Raw genomic sequence first — 20,256 nt, forward strand, 5'->3', positions numbered from 1 at the left:
GGTTAACCAACACATTGATTAGGTGGTAAATGACATCGAGAGTACCAAGTACATTTGCATGGTTATTCACACCTTGTTTGTGATCCCCGGTATCCCAGTCACAAACTTGAAGGGCATATCGAGATTTAAACATGCCCTTGAAAAGTTCAATGAATCTCAAAAGAATCTAGGAATTTCAATTCATTTAAAACTTAATTGTCTTTTTCATTTTTCATGGTGGAAATTGGTAAATCGTCATTTACCTACCTTCAAATTATTTGCAATTAGATTACGACATCCCTTTTCTGAATTGTAAATAATTGTGTTGGGTCCTAGCCCTAATTTCTCATTTGGGTGTTTAATTGGGGATTATTATCTAATCTAAACTTTGTTCCTTTTCTATTTCAGATTTCTACTCAAAACAACAACACTTCTGGCTCGACCCCTTCTGGCTCATTCTCACTCATGAACTTGTGTGGGAGGGTGATCTTCAATGGATCCAATTTTAATGATTGGATTAGCAACATTCGCATGGTCACCCGCTATGAGGACAAAGAGTATGTTCTCGACAAGGAGCTGAAAGAGGTTAACGCGAACACTGCCACTCCCGAGGAAATTGTTGCGTACGAGACACATGAGAGAGATGCTACGAAAGTTCATTGCATCATGCTCGCAACAATGACTACTGAACTCCAAAAGTCCTATGAGGACTACTATCCATACGAGATGCACCAAGATTTGATGGAAAGGTACCATCAAAGTGCTAGGCAGGAGTGGTACGAAATCATCGCATCGATGATTACTACTAAAATGAAGGATGGAGAGTCCATCACGGCCCACTTGCAGAAAATGAAAAGACATGTGGACCGCTTGCTGAAGTTGAATGTCAACTTCGATGAGGATATGGCCATAGATATCATTCTACACTCCTTACCTCCCTGTTATGACCAGTTTCGTATGACTTATCATATGAACAAGGAGGAGGTCACTCTAAGCAAGCTTCAAGGCCTGCTAAGGACTGCTGAGAATAGTCTAAAGGGCAAATCTATTGCATCTACTCCTACTACTGATGCCCCTGTCTTTGATTTTGGGCAAGAAAAAGGAAAGAAGAAGAAGGCTCCTTCTAAGAGCCAAAAAGGGAAAGTCCCATGATGGTACCTCTTCTGGTGGAACCAAAGTTGGTCCTGCTGTGCAACAAAATGTTATTTCAAACCTATGTAATAATGTAGGTCAATTTGTATTTCTTTTAATATAATAAAGAGAAATTTTAGCATATTGTGCATATTTACATAATTGACCCTCAAAAATAAATTATTAAACAATCTCTATTGGGATGAACCACGTGAAAGAGATTGTAACAAAGTTTCCAAAAACATAAAGAACACTAAAATCCGAGTTATAACGAAGAAGTTATGACCAATCGAAGATCCGCGACAAAACCGGCAAAACACTGTAAAGTGTAAAAACTGAATTTTCAATAAAAGGCTTTTTAGCCTTAACAATCTAAATGAAAGTTGTAGTTTATGTTAAACCGAGAACTTTCATAAAAAGAACGGCAAAATCTGACTTCGTATGAAAAAGTTACGATTTTTCTAAGTTTCAGTATAGCAGTGTACAGCTAAAAACTCGAAATAAAGATCGAGTGATTTTTAGTCGACACAACCTAAACGAGAATTGAAGGTCTCGTCAATAGTAGTACAACGGTAAAAAGACAGAAAAAAACGGACGTCGGATGAAGAAGTTATGAATTTTTAACGGATTTCCTGTTCCGTTCTGATAAAAATAATAATATTAAAAATATAGTCAAAATCAGCCGACGAAGTCTAAACGAAAGTCGTAGAGTATAAATTTATCTACGCGTGTATATAAAGAACGCCAAAAACGGAGCTCGTATGCGAAAGTTATGATTTTCGCAAGTTTTTGGCATAAAAACCAAGAAAAATGGAAAACCGGGCAATTTCGCATGCATGACCCTTGGACACGTCATCCTCGCATGCGACCTTACACGTGTCACCTCCTGATAGGACCGAAGTTCGCGTGGCACCTTCTGATTCGACCAAGTCCGCGGTCCACTCACCTTCGGACACCTTCGCATGAGACACCCCGGACACCACCCTCGGACACCCCTTCGCACCGTGCCCTCTTCCCATTGGACCGAAGTTGGGTCCAGTCCGAAGCAGTCAGCTGCGAGCCACGTCCGAAGTCTTGCCTCCTGTACCCCTCGCCTGTTCGACACGCATCAGCCTCGCATAGCCTCGGATCCGAGGCTTCGACCTATATAAGGCATGCGAGGGCTTCCGAAATATTTTCACTTTTCACCCTAAATTTCACCCTCTTTCATATTTTTCACTCACATAAGCTCACATACAACCCCTAAAGCCCCGGTATCATCTCTAAAACCTTAAGCAAGCCTTGAAGCCCCGAGATTGCCGAGAAGTTAACCTCTCTCCAGTCGAAACTCTGTCCAATTTGAGCCGGTTTCTCGTCAAACAAACTCCTTTTCGTGAAACGAAACGCTGTCCGAATCACCACCTATCAAGTGAGTTCATACCCCCGTATTTTCATAATTTCTACTGTTTTAAGGGGGGAATACAAGCATAACACAAGAACTTTGTGTTATAAAATCATGATTTCAAATCATGATCAAACGAAATTAAATCATCAAAAATACTCAAAACATTAAACTCTTTTATAATCTTATATTTTTCCCCAAAATTCATATTTGTATATATATATATGTATATAAATAAGATTTAAAAGGCTTAGGACTGATAACTCATTCTGGGTCCTTTTCCTTGTTTGGATGTGGGCTTATAGTACCGGTTATTTGTCCGAGTGTCGTTTGAATTTTACTTATATATAAAATTGTATATGTATATAAATATAAAAGTTATTTCATCAGTTTAACTACCTTTGTAACATGTTGAGCAAGGGATTATATGCAAACATAGTTAAATACAGATTCAGAAAGTACATATAAATTATAATAGGTATAATTTATACATAGAACAATAATTCATGATTCAAGTATACTAGAATACACTGTTTTACAAGAAACAAGGGTTTTGATTCAAAACAAATCAAGGGTTTACACTTATCACATACATGTTCGGAATACTAATTCAAGAACATACTGTTAATCATTTATTTCAGAATGATTGGGTTTTGATTCAAGAACATACATGTTCGGAATACTAATTCAAGAACATACTGTCAATCATTTATTTCAGAATGATTGGGTTTTCATAACTAATATACATGTAACGTCTATATGCTTTTTATGAGACATTCAATTCAGGTTGTTTAATTCATTTTAGACAACCAAGGTAAATCCATGACATTATAACCAAAACCTCCAGCCTGGGGATCGAAACAAGTTGTGTGTAGATCTATATCGGGATTGACAACCCCGCACTCAGGCTGCTAGCTACAGTCAGACATACACGCCGATGAGTGGCAATTGTTATCAACAGTTTAAACGCCCACAAAGCGTTTGTTTCAGGCCATCCGTCATAGTATGGTCATAATAACTCATTAAAAATATATTAACAATACGTTAATGTATAAACAACTAAACGAAAGTACACTTTCAAAGTACCAGTTTACAGAATACAAACTACAATGGTTCAATACATTTTTCAATAACAGTCGGTGGAGTCAGGCACACTCTCAGTTACAAGTTTTCATAATGGAATACAAATACAAAACATTGATACAAACAGAACGGTTTTATGGGAATAAAACTACTTTTCATATACAACAGAAAATATAGGATTTTTTGGAACAGTTTACATATACAAGATACAGAGATACTCTTTCAAACATAAACACTTATGCACTCACTCAACTTTATGTTGATACTCTCTTTTCAAATTACTTGTATTCTCAGGGAAATAATACACAGGTACTCCCCGAGCTTTTTGAGAAGATGGAGCTATGTTGAGTCAGATCTTCTTTTGTATAACTATTTTGGTTCAATATACAATGATTGAACACATGTAAATACTTATGCTTTTTGAATACAATGGTTGTTTGTACTTTGATGACTATGATGCATGTGTTGTGATACTACAATTGAAGTCCACCACCCCCGGACGTTTCCGCCGTCTGGGTTGGGGGTGTGACAGATTGGTATCAGAGCATTGTTTATAGTGAACTCAGTATATCAATCCATAAAAGATATACAAACTATAAATACATCGGGGAAAGGAGCTCTGACTACAAGTATACTTTTTAAAGATTTAAGTATTTTTATAAGAAGTATACTAACACTCATACCTACAAGTACGGTATCACAAACATAAGAACTTAAAAGTATTTGGATGTTGAACACTATAGTCAAACCTGAACAGTTATGTAATCATATATGGAATTAATATAGCCTGATCAACTATATTGATTTGAGATATGACCAACATGTGTTTGGGAGTGATAATGGTGTTGCAACTTGTCTAAAACTTACCCTACATATTCAGAAGAACTATAGAACAGAATACAAAGATTAAAATACTACGGAGAGTATTTTACTAACCTTACTTCTAATACAGAACCTATGGTTGAACACAATTTACCGGGAGACCCCTACAATCCACAAAATGCAGGCTGGATCACAGACTCAGATGAAGAACCCTTTGAGGACAGCGAATCAAGTGGTACGGATACAGAGCCACAAGTCTGCAACCCTGGAGAGCGTCCCCTGAGGCAAGAGGAAGCAGAACTCATACCCGAGTGGGGCCAATACATAAACTATTGGAGTCGACAAGACAGCCAACGCCCTCTTTACGGAATGGCACGAGGTTTCTATAACGTCGCGAGAGGAGGAACAGCTGATAGAGCTCTTCCAGTTATAGTAAACCGAATAGCCCGGCAATTCGATCAATCAAGGATGTCGATCAATCGAATCCTTGAAGTGAATGCGGCTGCGCAGGCGAACACTGCAGATATCCTTCGTCTTGACGAAATGCAGGATGACACCCAGCACCATACTGAAGCCCTTCAAAGGCAACTTAATGTTGCTGAATCAGAGATAAGAGAATTGAGGGAGCATCAAGCTGCCCAAGAAAGGCGCTGGAAGACCCAGGATGAAGCAGGACCTAGCAATCGTCGTAGCAACCGCCGCAAGTAGTGTTCGCACTACTTCTACTTTATACTTTCTATATCGAATGTATATACTACTTTTCACGATATGTACAAAACCAAGTCTCAATAAAAAAATAAGCACTTTACTTCAACAAGAGTTATTATAATTCTCATAAACATCCTATTCCAAAGTTTTGGATCATAGAAATATTCCAGTGTTATTTTCCATGCTTTCAATACGACCGTGGAAATGTTATTTTCGGTAGGTCGGTTTGATGTCGACACTTTCTCAGTATTGGGGTATATTATAATCCTGCTTTAAGGTCAAGTTTTCTGGACCTTATGTACTTAATATACCAATACAGTCGACATGTACATTCATACTCTTTGAAAAATAACCATTCAATTTCATATTATCCTGTTGCAAGTTGTACTTGCAGTGGATTTCTAGTTCCAATTCTTTGTGAAATTCATGTTGAATTAAGTGTTTAGTTCAGAGATATCAAATTCATATTAATTCTTGATATCTCACCATCTTTTTATCTATTGACTTTTATAGCAAGAGATGCCTCCTCGTAGAAATCCAAGACATGTCAATGAAGCACCGACGCCACCACCACCTACTCAATTCGACCCTGCTATGTTTCAAGCGGTGGTCACGGCGGCTGTAGCGGTTGCCATGTCTCATATCCATACTCCTGGTGTTAGTGGGTCGGGAGTTGGTGCACATCCTTCTAACCATGGCGAAAGTCATGGGCATTCGCGAGAGTGCACTTATAAGGATTTTTCTAATGTCAAACCCAAAACCTTTAATGGGACTGGGGGAGTTATGGAACTAAGACAATGGATAGAAGAGACAGAAGCAATTTTTGAAATTTGCTCCTGTCCGGAGGGTAGCAAAGTTAAATTTGCTGCCTGTACTTTTTCAGATAGGGCCCTAACGTGGTGGAATGGCCACATTAAGTCACTTACTCTCGTAGTGGCTAACTCGATCAGCTGGGAGAGCCTAAAAGCCATGTTAATGCGGGAATACTGTCCGCGATGGGAAATACAGAAACTGGAGCAAGAACTATGGGCTCTTACTATGGTTAGTTCTGACATATCAACCTATACCAGTAGGTTCTGTGATCTGGCAATTCTTTGTCCGGATATGGTTCCTATGGAGAACAAGAAGATTGAGAGATATATTTGGGGTATGTCGCCCCAAATTCAGTCAAGTGTTTTAGCTTCGAAGCCTATTACTTTTTACAGTGCCAAAGAGCTGGCACAATCTCTTATTGACCCTGGAGCCCGTCAAAACTCTGTGATTTCTGCTCCAGAACAACCCAAGGAGAACAACAACAGCAAGAAGAAGGGTTGGAACAAGAGGAAAGGAAAATCTCCTCTGGAACCTGCAAAGAAGCAACAAGTAGTGGCAGTCCATGCTACTACTGTACATGCTACCATACCCGCTACTGTACCTGCTGTTGTCCCTAATAACCTTGCACCAACTAAGCCCTATGCTGGTACCCTCCCTAAATGCAACAAGAGCAATTTTCACCACAACGGAAATTGCCGAGAAATGCAGTGCCATAACTGCAACAGGAAAGGGCATACTGCCCGATTCTGTAGAATACCACCCCAACCACTTAACCAAGTATCTGCCGCTGGAGTAGGCCGAGCATGCTACCAATGCGGTGATGTGGGGAATTTCATGAAAGATTGTCCAAAAGCTGGAAATGCCGGTGGAGTTGGGAGGATTTTAACACTGGGTCATGAAGAAGCAGTGGCAGACCCTGCAGTGGTCACAGGTACGTTCCTTCTCAACAATACTTATGCATGCATTCTATTTGGTTGTGGTGCTGAGAGGAGCTTCGTGAGCCATAATTTTAAACATCTACTAAATCAAAACTCCCAACCACTAAATGAAACTTTCACAGTAGAAATGGCTAACGGGAAATCTGAATCCACCAACGATATATACATAGGATGTATCCTTACCTTGAATGACTTTTCTTTCCCAATAGACCTTATGCCGGTCTCTATCAAAAGTTTTGACATCATAATAGGTATGGATTGGTTGTGCCCCAACCATGCTGACATCCTATGTTATGAAAGAGTTATTCGTTTGAACTTGCCAACTAATGAAACTCTTATTATCTATGGCGACAAACCCAGAACGAACCTTCAGATCATTTCTTGCATCAAGGCACAAAAGTACCTTCGTAAAGAGTACTGTGCTTTCTTAGCTCACGTTGTAGACAAAAAGAAAGAAGCAAAGGATATCGCGAGCATTCCAGAGGTTTGCAACTTTCCCGATATCTTTCCCGATGATCTTCCAGGAGTACCTCCCGAACGACAAGTCGAATTCCGAATCGACTTAATCCCTGGAGCTACCCCTGTAGCCAAATCCCCCTATCGTCTTGGACCTTCTGAAATGCAAGAATTTTCCAGCCAGCTTAACGAACTCCTTAGCAAAGGTTTCATAAGACCAAGCTTCTCACCATGGGGAGCACTGGTTTTGTTCGTAAAGAAGAAGGATGGATCATTCTGCATGTGCATAGACTACCGCGAGCTGAATAAACTTACCATCAAAAATTGATATCCTTTACCTCGCATTGACGATCTGTTCGACCAACTTCAAGGTGCGAACTACTTCTCGAAAATAGACTTAAGATCCGGGTATCACCAGTTACAGATTTTGGAGGAAGACATTCCCAAGACCGCGTTTAAAACTCGTTATGGTCATTACAAGTTTATAGTGATGCCATTTGGATTGACGAATGCACCTGCTGTGTTCATGGACCTAATGAACAGAGTGTGTCGTCCATTCCTGGACAAATTCGTCATAGTCTTCATCGACGACATCCTTATCTACTCAAGAAGCAAAGAAGAACATGGCCTACATCTTCGTCAAATATTACAAACCCTTAGGACAGAAAAACTCTATGCGAAGTTTTCAAACTGCGAGTTTTGGATTAGGAAGGTTGAATTCCTAGGTCACGTGGTCAGTTCAGAAGGAATACACGTGGACCCTTCCAAAATCAAAGCAATTGAAAACTGGCCAGCACCCAAAACACCTACAGAAATCCGTCAATTCTTAGGTCTTGCTGGCTACTATCGCAGATTCATCCAAAATTTCTCCCGAATCGCTAAACCTCTTACCACCCTGACGCAAAAGGGTGTAACTTTTAGTTGGGAAGAGAAGCAAGAAGCAGCATTCCAAACGCTCAAACAAGGCTTGTGCAGTGCACCGATCTTGTCTCTACCCGAAGGGACAGAATACTTTGTAGTGTACTGTGATGCTTCAAATCAAGGGCTTGGGTGTGTACTTATGCAAAGAGGAAAGGTTATCTCCTACGCCTCACGACAACTTAAGACGCATGAAGTCAACTATACAACACACGAACTTGAACTAGGAGCGGTGGTGTTTGCTCTGAAGATCTGGAGACATTACTTATATGGCAGGAAATGCACAATATTCAAGGACCATAAAAGTCTTCAGCACATCTTCGATCAGAAAGAGTTGAACATGAGACAACGACGATGGGTGGAGCTACTGAACGACTACGAATGTGAAATTCTTTATCACCCTGGTAAAGCAAACGTAGTAGCTGATGCCCTTAGCAGAAAAGAATACTCGGGACACCGAGTAAAGTCGTTGACCATGAAAATCCATTCACATCTGTCCACACAGATCAAAGAAGCTCAACTTGAAGCCTTGAAACCCGAAAACATGGCAGGTGAAACTGTGAGAGGAATGGATAAGAACTTCGAAGTCAGGGATGATGGAGTCTATTATTTCATGAACCGGATCTGGACACCAAAGTTCGGTGGCTACAGAGACGTGGTTATGAATGAAGCACAAAAAACCCGATACTCCATTCATCCAGGTTCAGACAAGATGTATCTGGACCTTAAGAAACTATACTGGTGGCCTAACATGAAGGCCGAAATCGCTACCTTTGTGGGCAAGTGCCTTACTTGTGCCAAAGTAAAGGTAGAGTACCAGAAGCCTTCATGTTTATTACAACAACCTGAAATCCCTGAATGGAAGTGGGAGCGGATTATAATGGATTTCATAACCAAATTACCCAAGACTTCGGGTGGTTATGATACTATTTGGGTAATCGTCGAGAGATTAACCAAATCCGCACACTTCTTGCCAATAAAAGAAACCGACAAGATGGAGAAACTAACCAGAACTTACCTCAGGGATATTGTTAGACTGCATGGTGTACCAATATCTATTATTTCGGATCGAGATAGTAGATTCACCTCTCGTTTCTGGCAGTCTTTACAAAACTCTTTGGGAACCAGGATGGACATGAGTACAGCCTACCATCCACAAACCGACGGATAAAGTGAGAGGACGATTCAAACATTAGAAGACATGTTGCGAGATTGCGTGATAGACTTTGGAAAAGCATGGGATATTCATTTACCCCTTGTTGAATTCTCTTATAACAATAGTTATCACACTAGCATAAAGGCTGCTCCATTCGAAGCCCTCTATGGCCGCAAGTGCAGATCCCCTTTGTGCTGGGCTGAAGTGGGTGACACGCAGCTGGCTAGAGGTCAAACTCCTGACAGTGCTCTCACTAGTCCGGAAATTATTCGAGAAACCACCGACAAAATCGTACAAATTTGGGAGCGACTTAAAGCTTCCAGAGATAGACAGAAAAGCTACGCTGACAAACGGAGAAAACCCTTGGAATTCCAGGTCGGTGACCGCGTCTTGTTAAAGGTCTCATCCTGGAAGGGCATGATACGCTTTGGAAAGCGTGACAAATTGAATCCAAGGTACATAGGACCCTTAGAAATTCTTGCTAGAATTGGTCCTGTAGCTTACAAACTTCGACTACCTCAAGAACTAAACAACATTCATCCTACCTTCCACGTTTCGAACTTGAAAAAGTGTCTATCCGACGAGACTCTTGTGATCCCACTTTGTGGAAGAACCCGAAGAGATTCTAGACAGGGAAGTTAAGAAAACTAAACAAAGTCGTATCCCGATAGTGAAGGTTCGCTGGAATGCAAAACGGGGACCTGAATTAACTTGGGAACGGGAGTATCAAATGAAACAGAAATATCCACATCTTTTTCCTTAGTCTATCTGAAATGTTAATTTCAGGACGAAATTCTCTCTAACGGGGGGATAATGTAACAAAACGTTATTTCAAACCTATGTAATAATGTAGGTCAATTTGTATTTCTTTTAATATAATAAAGAGAAATTTTAGCATACTGTGCATATTTACATAATTGACCCTCAAAAATAAATTATTAAACAATCTCGATTGGGATGAACCAAGTGATAGAGATTGTAACAAGGTTTCCAAAAACATAAAGAACACTAAAATCCGAGTTATAACGAAGAAGTTATGACCAATCGAAGATCCGCGACAAAACCGGCAAAAAACTGTTCAGTGTAAAAACTGAATTTTCAATAAAAGTCTTTTTAGCCTTAACAATCTAAATGAAGGTTAAAGTTTATATTAAACCGAGAACTTTCATAAAAAGAACGGCAAAATCTGACTTCGTATGAGGAAGTTACGATTTTTCTAAGTTTCATTATAGCAGTGTACAGCTAAAAACTCAAAATAAAGATCGAGTGATTTTTAGCCGACACAACCTAAATGATAATTGAAGGTCTCATCAATAGTAGTACAACGGTACAAAGACAGACAAAAACGGACGTCGGATGAAGAAGTTATGAATTTTTAACGGATTTCCTATTCCGGTCTGTTAAAAATAATAATATTAAAAATAAAGTCAAAATCAGCCGACGAAGTCTAAACGAAAGTCGTAGAGTATAATTTTACCTACGTGTGCATATAAAGAACGCCAAAAACGTAGCTCGTATGCGAAAGTTATGATTTTCGCAAGTTTTTGGCACAAAAACCAAGAAAAATGGAAAATCGGGCAATTTCGCATGCATGACCCTTGGACACGTCATCCTCGCATGCGACCTTACACGTGTCACCTCCTGATAGGACCGAAGTTCGCGTGGCACCTTCTAATTCGACCAAGTCCGCGGTCCACTCACCTTCGGACACCTTCGCATGAGACACCCCGGACACCACCCTCGGACACTCCTCGGACACCCCTTCGCACCGTGCCCTCTTCCCATTGGACCGAAGTTGGGTCCAGTCCGAAGCTGCCAGCTGCGAGCCACGTCCGAAGTCTCGCCTCCTGTACCCCTCGCTTGTCCGACACGCGTCAGCCTGGCATAGCCTCGGATCCGAGGCTTCGTCCTATATAAGGCACGCGAGGGCTTCCGAAATATTTTCACTTTTCACCCTAAATTTCACCCTCTTTCATATTTTTCACTCACATAAGCTCACATACAACCCCTAAAGCCCCGGTATCATGTCTAAAACCTTAAGCAAGCCTTGAAGCCCCGAGATTGCCGAGAAGTTAACCTCTCTCCAGTCGAAACTCTGCCCAATTTGAGCCGGTTTCTCGTCAAACAAACTCCTTTTCGTGAAACAAAACGTTGTCCGAATCACCACCTATCAAGTGAGTTCATACCCCCGTATTTTCATAATTTCTACTGTTTTAAGGGGGGAATACGAGCATAACAGAAGAACTTTGTGTTATAAAATCATGATTTCAAATCACGATAAAACGAAATTAAATCATCAAAAATACTCAAAACATTAAACTGTTTTATAATCTTATATTTTTCCCCAAAATTCATATTTGTATATATATATATATATATATATATATATATATATATATATATATATATATATATATATATATATAAGATTTAAAAGGCTTAGGACTGATAACTCATCCTGGGTCCTTTTCCTTGTTTGGATGTGGGCTTATAGTACCGGTTATTTGTCTGAGTGTCGTTTGAATTTTACTTATATATAAAATTGTATATGTATATAAATATAAAAGTTATTTCATCAGTTTAACTACCTTTGTAACATGCTGAGCAATGGATTACATGCAAACATAGTTAAATACAGATTCAGAAAGTACATATAAATTATAATAGGTATAATTTATACATAGAACAATAATTCATGATTCAAGTATACTAGAATACACTGTTTTACAAGAAACAAGGGTTTTGATTCAGAACAAATCAAGGGTTTACACTTATCAAATACATGTTCGGAATACTAATTCAAAAACATACTATCAATAATTTATTTCAGAATGATTGGGTTTTGATTCAAGAACATACATGTTCGGAATACTAATTCAAGAACATACTGTCAATCATTTATTTCAGAATGATTGGGTTTTCATAACTAATATACATGTAACATTTATATGCTTTTTATGAGACATTCAATTCAGGTTGTTTAATTCATTTTAGACAACCAAGGTAAAGCCCTGACATTATAACCAAAATCTCCAGCCCGGGGATCGAAACAAGTTGTGTGTAGATCTATATCGGGATTGACAACCCCGCACTCAGGCTTCTAGCTACAGTCAGACATACACGCCAATAAGTGGCAATTGTTATCAACAGTTTAAACGCCCATAAAGCGTTTGTTTCAGGCCATCCGTCATAGTATGGTTATAATAACTCATTAAAAAGATATTAACAATACGTTAATGTATTAACAACTAAACGAAAGTACACTTTCAAAGTACCAGTTTACAGAATACAAACTACAATGGTTCAATACAGTTTTCAATAACAGCTGGTGGAGCCAGGCACACTCTCAGTTACAAGTTTTCATAATGGAATACAAATACAAAACATTGATACAAAGAGAACGGTTTTATAGGAATAAAACTACTTTTCTTATACAACAGAAAATATAGGATTTTTTGGAACAGTTTACATATACAAGATACAGAGATACTCTTTCAAACATAAACACTTATGCACTCACTCAACTTTATGTTGATACTCTCTTTTCAAATTACTTGTATTCTCAGGGAAACAATACACAGGTACTCCCCGAGCTTTTTGAGAAGATGGAGCTATGTTGAGTCATATCTTCTTTTGTATAACTATTTTGGTTCAATATACAATGATTGAACACATGTAAATACTTATGATTTTTAAATATAATGGTTGTTTGTACTTTGATTACTATGATGCATGTAGTGTGATACTACAATTGAAGTCCTCCACCCCCAGACATTTCCGCCGTCTGGTTTGGGGGTGTGACATGTTGCTCCCTCTTCCAACCCGAAGGATGTAGAGTGCTTCTACTGCCACGACAAAGGGCATTGGAAACGAAGATGCCCGAAGTATCTGCAAGATATCAAGGATGGGAAGATAAATCCCACCTTCGCAGGTATTTATACTATTCAATCTAATAACTCATCACACGCTATGTATTGGGTCCTCGATACAGGATGTGGTTTTCACATTTGTTTTGATTTGTAGGGTCTAAGAAGAAGTAGGGATGTGGAGCATGGGAAGATAAACTTGATCATGGGGAATATGAAAGTGTCGCCTGTCGCCAAGATTGGAGTTTACTCTTTAGTGCTTAGTAGTGGGTTAGGTTTAGATTTGAATAATTGTTGCTACTCGTCAGAAATGACACAAAACATTATTTCTCTTCATGGTTTGTATAAACAAGGTTTTAGATTTTCATTTAACAATGAAATTGGTTCTATTAATGCTTTCTTGAATGGTACTTTCTATTTTAAAGCATTGCCTTGTAATGGTATATATGAAACTGTGATGGTTGTAGACAGCTTAGGAAATAATGTGTTGCATATCGATTCGTCCAATGGTTTGGACAAAGCATGCTTGTGGCATTGTCGACTTGGACATATCAACAAGAAGCGCATAGCCCAACTCCAAAAGTATGGAGTGCTGGAGTCATTCGACCTTAGGGACGATGACACGTGCGATTCTTGTTTATTTGGAAAGATGACCAAGTCACCCTTCACTGGTACATGTGAAAGGGGTGAGGGTTTATTGGATCTCATACATACCAATATATGTGGTCCCTTTAGATCCACCACAAGGGATGCATACCGCTTCTATGTGACTTTTACCGACGATTATAACAGATATGGCTATATCTACTTAATCAAGCACAAGCCAGAAACCTGTGAAAAGTTCAAAGAGTTTAAGAAAGAAGTGGAGAATCAGCTGGGTAGGAAAATTAAGATGCTCTGATCCGATCGAGAAGGTGAGTACCTTAGTATTGAATTCCACGACTACCTCAAGGATTGTAGAATTGTTTCGCAATTGACGCCACCTAGGACACCGCAGTTGAATGGTATGGCTGAGAGGTGCAATCGAACCTTGTTAGACATGGTTCGTTCCATGATGAGTTGAGCTTCATTACCTATCTCATTTTGGGGGTATGCCTTAGAGACTGCCACCCATATCCTTAATCTAGTCCCGACTAAGAAGGTTCCCAAAACACCTCACGAGATGTGGACAGGGAAGGTTCCCTCCTTGGCACATATCAAGGTTTGGGGTTGCGAGGCTTTCATAAGACGAGAGACTCATGACAAGCTCGAACCTCGAAGTGAGCGGTGTATTTTCATCGGCTATCCACAGAAGTCCTTTGGATATCTCTTCTATAGACGGAGTGGCAATGTTGTCTTCGTTGCGAGGAGAGGGGTTTTCCAAGAGAGAGAACTCATATGCCAAGAGGATAGTGGGAGGCAAAATTGATCTTGAAGAGCTTCAAGAATCAAGAGATGAAGGAACCTCTAACACTGGCATTCAACCGGAGGAGGAAACTCCTGTTGAACCAATTGACGAGTCCTTACCTCTAAGACGTTCCAGTAGAGTTAGTGTTCCACCTGTGTTGTAAGGTTTCCATGTAACAAGTGAAGGTGATACGTTTATTAGTGATAGAACACTAATAAATTTGTATGAACCAAACACCTACAAGGAAGCCATGGCAGGCCCGGAGTCTGCAAAATGGAAAGAGGCAATGGACAGCGAGATTCAGTCCATGTATGACAATCAAGTTTGGAACTTGGTTGACAATGTACCAGGTCATAAGACGGTCGGGTGCAAGTGGATCTTCAAGAAGAAGACCGACATGGATGGGAAAGTACACACATATAAGGCGCGATTGGTTGCGAAGGGCTTTACTCAAACTCCCAGAGTTAACTATGATGAGACCTTCTCACCAGTAGAGAAGATTAAATCTATATGGGTTATGCTAGCCATAGCTGCATTTCATGACTATGAAATATGGCAAATGGATGTGAAAACCGCTTTCCTTAATGGAAAGTTGGCTGAAGATGTTTACATAAGTCAGCCAGAGGGTTTTGTCAATGCAGAGCACCCTAATAAAGTGTGTAAGCTTGAGAAATCCATCTATGGATTAAAAAAAGCATCTCGCAGATGGAATCTTTGTTTCGATGAGAAAGTCAAAGAGTTTGGTTTTTCGAGAAGCAAGGATGAGTCCTATGTATATGTCAAAGCCAGTGGGAGTATAGTTAGCTTTCTCGTATTGTATGTGGATGACATACTGCTCATAGGAAACGACATCCCAACCCTACATGAGGTTAAGTCCTGTATTGGGAAGTGCTTCACTATGAAGGACCTCGGAGAAGCTGATTATATTCTTGGGATAAGGATATTGAGAAATAGGAGTAACAGACTAATAGAACTTAGTCAAAGTACTTACTTTGATAAAGTGTTAAAACGTTTTAGTATGGAGAATTTCAAGAAAGGGGAGTTACCAATCCAAAGCAATACCAAGTTGAGTAAGACTCAAAGCCCGAGTACCGAAGCCGAGATAGCAGAGATAAGTCGAGTACCTTATGCTTCCGCAGTTGGCTCAATCATGTATGCTATGACGTGTACTCTCCCTGATGTGGCCTTCGCTTTGAGCATGGTCAACAGATATCAAGGGAACCCTGGTAGGGCACATTGGACCGCAGTAAAGAACATTCTCAAGTACCTATGAAGGACTATGGAATGGTTCCTTATCCTCGGTGGGAGTGACGACTTGAGAGTGCGAGGGTATAGTGACACCAGTTTTCAGACTGACCGGGATAATTTCCGCTCGCAGTCGGGCTGGGTGTTTACCCTGAACGGAGGAGCAGTGACATGGAAAAGTTCCAAGCAGGAGACCGTAGCTGACTCAACGTGCGAATCAGAGTACATAGCAGCGAGCGAAGCGTCAAAGGAGGCGATATGGCTAAAGAACTTCATCGGAGACCTTGGAGTTGTACCTGCAATAAAGGAGCCTATGGGGATCTTCTGCGATAACGAATGAGCGGTTGCCTTGACCAAGGAACCGAGGGATCATGGCAGATCCAGGAATATCGACAGAAAATATCATTTCATTAGACATCGGGTAAAAGAGGGACTCCTCATAGTAAAGAAGGTATCGTCATAGGAGAACCCAGCAGATCCCCTTATGAAGGGACTGAGTAGGGTTAATCACTTGCAGCACGCTAGGAGCATTGGGCCGAAGGATGATATTAGTTTTAGTGATTAGATAGCCTTTAGAAACTTGTAATAGATAAATTGTAATTAACATTTGATGATTAAATAAAGGAGTTTTATTTATATTTAAAGTTACTATATTGTGTTAATTATTTACTATTTTTTCACTTTGCATGTTTTGACTTCCTAAATAATAAGATTATTTAAACTATCCACAGTCGATCATACGTTGGAAGTAAGTATGAAATAAGACTGTCATGAATTGGCTTGTATATTGTCTAAGCGTTTAGACATAGCAAAGGTTTGTTGCAACGTTCATGAGTGCTCCTGAAATAAGATTTGAGTATTGGATTAAACCCGCGCTCACATGAATCACTTCATGGAATTTAATCACGAGTGATTGTGAGACGATAATATCATATAGTCTTTAAACCTAGATATATGAGTTGTTGTTTACGAGTCGTTTGTGCATTGATAATGCGTAAACGCATCAGTAACTTGATGTTATAAAACGCATTGTTGTGTACAATTTGATGAGTAAATAGTACAAGCATATAAGTCGAAGTTTATATGTTCCTTTTATCCTACAAGGTTAAAAGCGATATCTTGGGCCCCTCGATGATTTGGTTTGACTTATGTGTCGGGCCCGGCAGGACTGAATTGATGTGTTCAATTAAGTTCTATGTCAGACAAATCAGAGATCGAGAAACAAACTACTGGACAATAAGTATGACTACGTTCCATGTAATTGTCCACACGATATCTTGAGAACGGAGGACAATACGATCCCTTATCTAAAGGACGTGTCATAGTTCGGCAACAACTTTTGAGAGCTACAATTGCTAATCGGATTTTGAAGTCGTACTTGCATTTATAGTTATTAGACTTATCCAAGTGGGAGGAGACTATTGGATTAGTTGTCTAAGCCCATAACTATATTTGGTATGTACTTGACCCGATAGTAGCATGGTCCTTTGGGTTGCCTTCACCAAAGCAACTTGAATGGATGAATAATGGAGAAAGAGGATAAATGTGATTTATTAATATATTATGAGAATAATATATTAAAAGAGAAATCATATTATTTAATTAATATTGGTCAAGAATTAATTTAGAATTAATTTTGTGGTCAAAAGAGATTAATTGAATTAAGAGGACTGATATTGTAATTATAAGATAATTGCAAAATGGGTTGAGAACCTCTTGGATAAGAGGTGGAAGAAATCTTATGGGAGCCCATAAGGATTTCGTCCAAGGATAGGGATTCTAGAAGATTTCTATGGGCCGCTTAGAGCCTAAGCAACCGGAATAGGTCTTTGACTGAAACCCTAATTCCTCACCTATATAAGGACCCCCTTGGCATCTAATTTTCGGCTACAAGAAACCATAGAAGGATCCTAGAGCCGAATTTGAGCCTCCTCCTCTCTCTCTAACATTCTCCAATTGCTTGTGGTGTTTGTGATCGATTATATGTATTACACTTGTGATACTAAGCTCTCAAAGGCAAGGATCTTCAAGCTACAATTGAAAGGTAACATTTGCATGTGCACCATAGGATTGTTGTTTTGTTCAAAACCCAACAATATCCTCCTTTAATCTTTTTGAGATAATACTTCAATCACTATTAATTGTATCTTGAATACAAATACCAACTAATAAGTAGATTAAACACTTTATAAGATTTAGTATGGAAGGGATCCATCTTCATCTTACTTAATGTTTTATGGATTTGAAGTCGATGTTGGACTAAAGCTTTTAAACCCAAAATCTACAAAATACATATTTGTATAATACTCTAAATGTGGCTTAGATTATTATATGAAAAACCGCCAAGAATAAGTCCTCTTATTCTTGTAAAAGCTAAGTTAGTAGAAACCAAGCTTCTAATGACAAATCGAGTGGGAGGTACATGGAACTTGAAGTAGCTCAAGAACCATAACCTTATGTAGTAATAGTTGGCACTAGTTTTAACAAGGATTGTTAAAATTGAATAATAGATATTCACAAACACAAATTATTCGCATTAATGGTAGAAATCATCTATGACTGGAGAAATATAGAATCTCTCATTGATGATATTTTATTGATGGTTTCTGGAAAATCCATTAAATATCAAGATGATGTGTCAGATCTCGAATCATATAAATGACTTAGAGTCATGAACATTAGATGCAATCCATGTATGATAATCAAGAATTGGCTTGATTAAAATTTATCCCTATAGCAAGGCTAGAACGAGAAAATGATTCTTCTAGAAAGAATAAATTACATGGATAAGCATACACATTTAAAGCAAGACTTATAGTAAAAGGATTTTCTCATACTCATGTCATTGACTATGGTCCTCATCATGCTAATGACATTGACTGTGATCAAACCTTTTTCACAAGTAGCTATGATTAGATCAACAAGGATATTATTTGCTATAAATTCATATTCTTAATATGAGATATAGTAAATAGATTTCAAGAAAGACCGGTTTTCTTAATAGACATCTACTAGAAGATATCTATGTAGATTAGTCTAGGGGTTTTCTTAATCCAAGTTATCCTAACAAAATGTGTAGAGCTTGAGATCCACTTGTGGATATAAAGCAAACATCTCAATGTTACAATCATCATTTTATGTAAAACCACAAGGTATGTTTTTATATCAAAATGAATAGAACATGTGTGTTTACTAAGAACTAGTGGGAGCATAGTGAAATTCCTAATCTTGTATGAATGAGACATACTTAATCATTTGAAATCACATTCTGACTGAGCAGGGTCGTTTTCACCTTGACTCGTAAAGTGTTTCTAAAATGAAAGACTTAGGAAGGAGAAGATACATTCTTGGAATGTAAAATCTACAAGGGATAGATAAAATGAATGTTAAAAGTTTCATGTCCTTATACATATATTGGCAATATCTTGAAAGGGATCAAGACACAAGATTCTTTTGGAGAATACTTGGCATTGTCATATGGCACCATTTTGAGCTAGCCTCAAAAGTACATAACTCATAGGTTTGAACTAAATGAAATGATTTATATTCTATTTGCTTGGAAAATGAATTCATCATTTACGCCATATTATGCATAGGACATGGTATTTGATCATGTTGTAAGCATGTAATAGGATACTAATTGAATACATGGTTAAGTTACTGGATGACTAAGAAAACATTCTAAGAGTACTTTAGAAGAACTAAGATAATGTATATGAGACAATCAGTTTAGAAATGATCTTTATGAAAGAGCTACATTAGATGTTAATATCTAAACAGATATAATTAATTATGAATTATAGTTGGATTTTGACTTCATTATCAAATAAAGAGTAAGTTTTGTTGGAATGAGGTCCAAGAAAAACATAATGATACAATCTACTACAAAATAAGAATACACTACTTTAGAAGTTGATTTTAAATATGATTGGATGAATGAGATCATTGAAAAACTATGTTGATTTCTGCCATTCGAGGATCACATAGAAATCTTTGTGACTTCGAGAGTATACTTAATCAAGCTAAGAGACTCTATGTCACGAAAGAACACGAATCGTATTCTCTGTAATATTTGACTATACTTAGAGTAAAGTTAAGTATATAGATGATAGTATTCACAGAATTCACACAAATTAAATTTTGTCAGATCCATTGATAAAGTCAATCTTTTGAGCTAAGTATGAATGGTCACACTTCGGCTATAAGACTTTATTATTCTAGAAATGGATTTTTGATTTGGATTTAGTATTTGGATATTGGAACATTATAACAACAACTATTAGAAAATGTTATGATATATTGGGATATAGTCATCACATTAATACTTGTTGTGTTGTATATTTACATGTTTAATCCATGAATAATGTTATTAT

This window comes from Lactuca virosa, chromosome 9 (genome assembly GCF_052849685.1).
Source record: "Lactuca virosa cultivar CGN04683 chromosome 9, Lactuca_virosa_CGN04683_v6, whole genome shotgun sequence".
Taxonomy (NCBI): domain Eukaryota; kingdom Viridiplantae; phylum Streptophyta; class Magnoliopsida; order Asterales; family Asteraceae; genus Lactuca; species Lactuca virosa.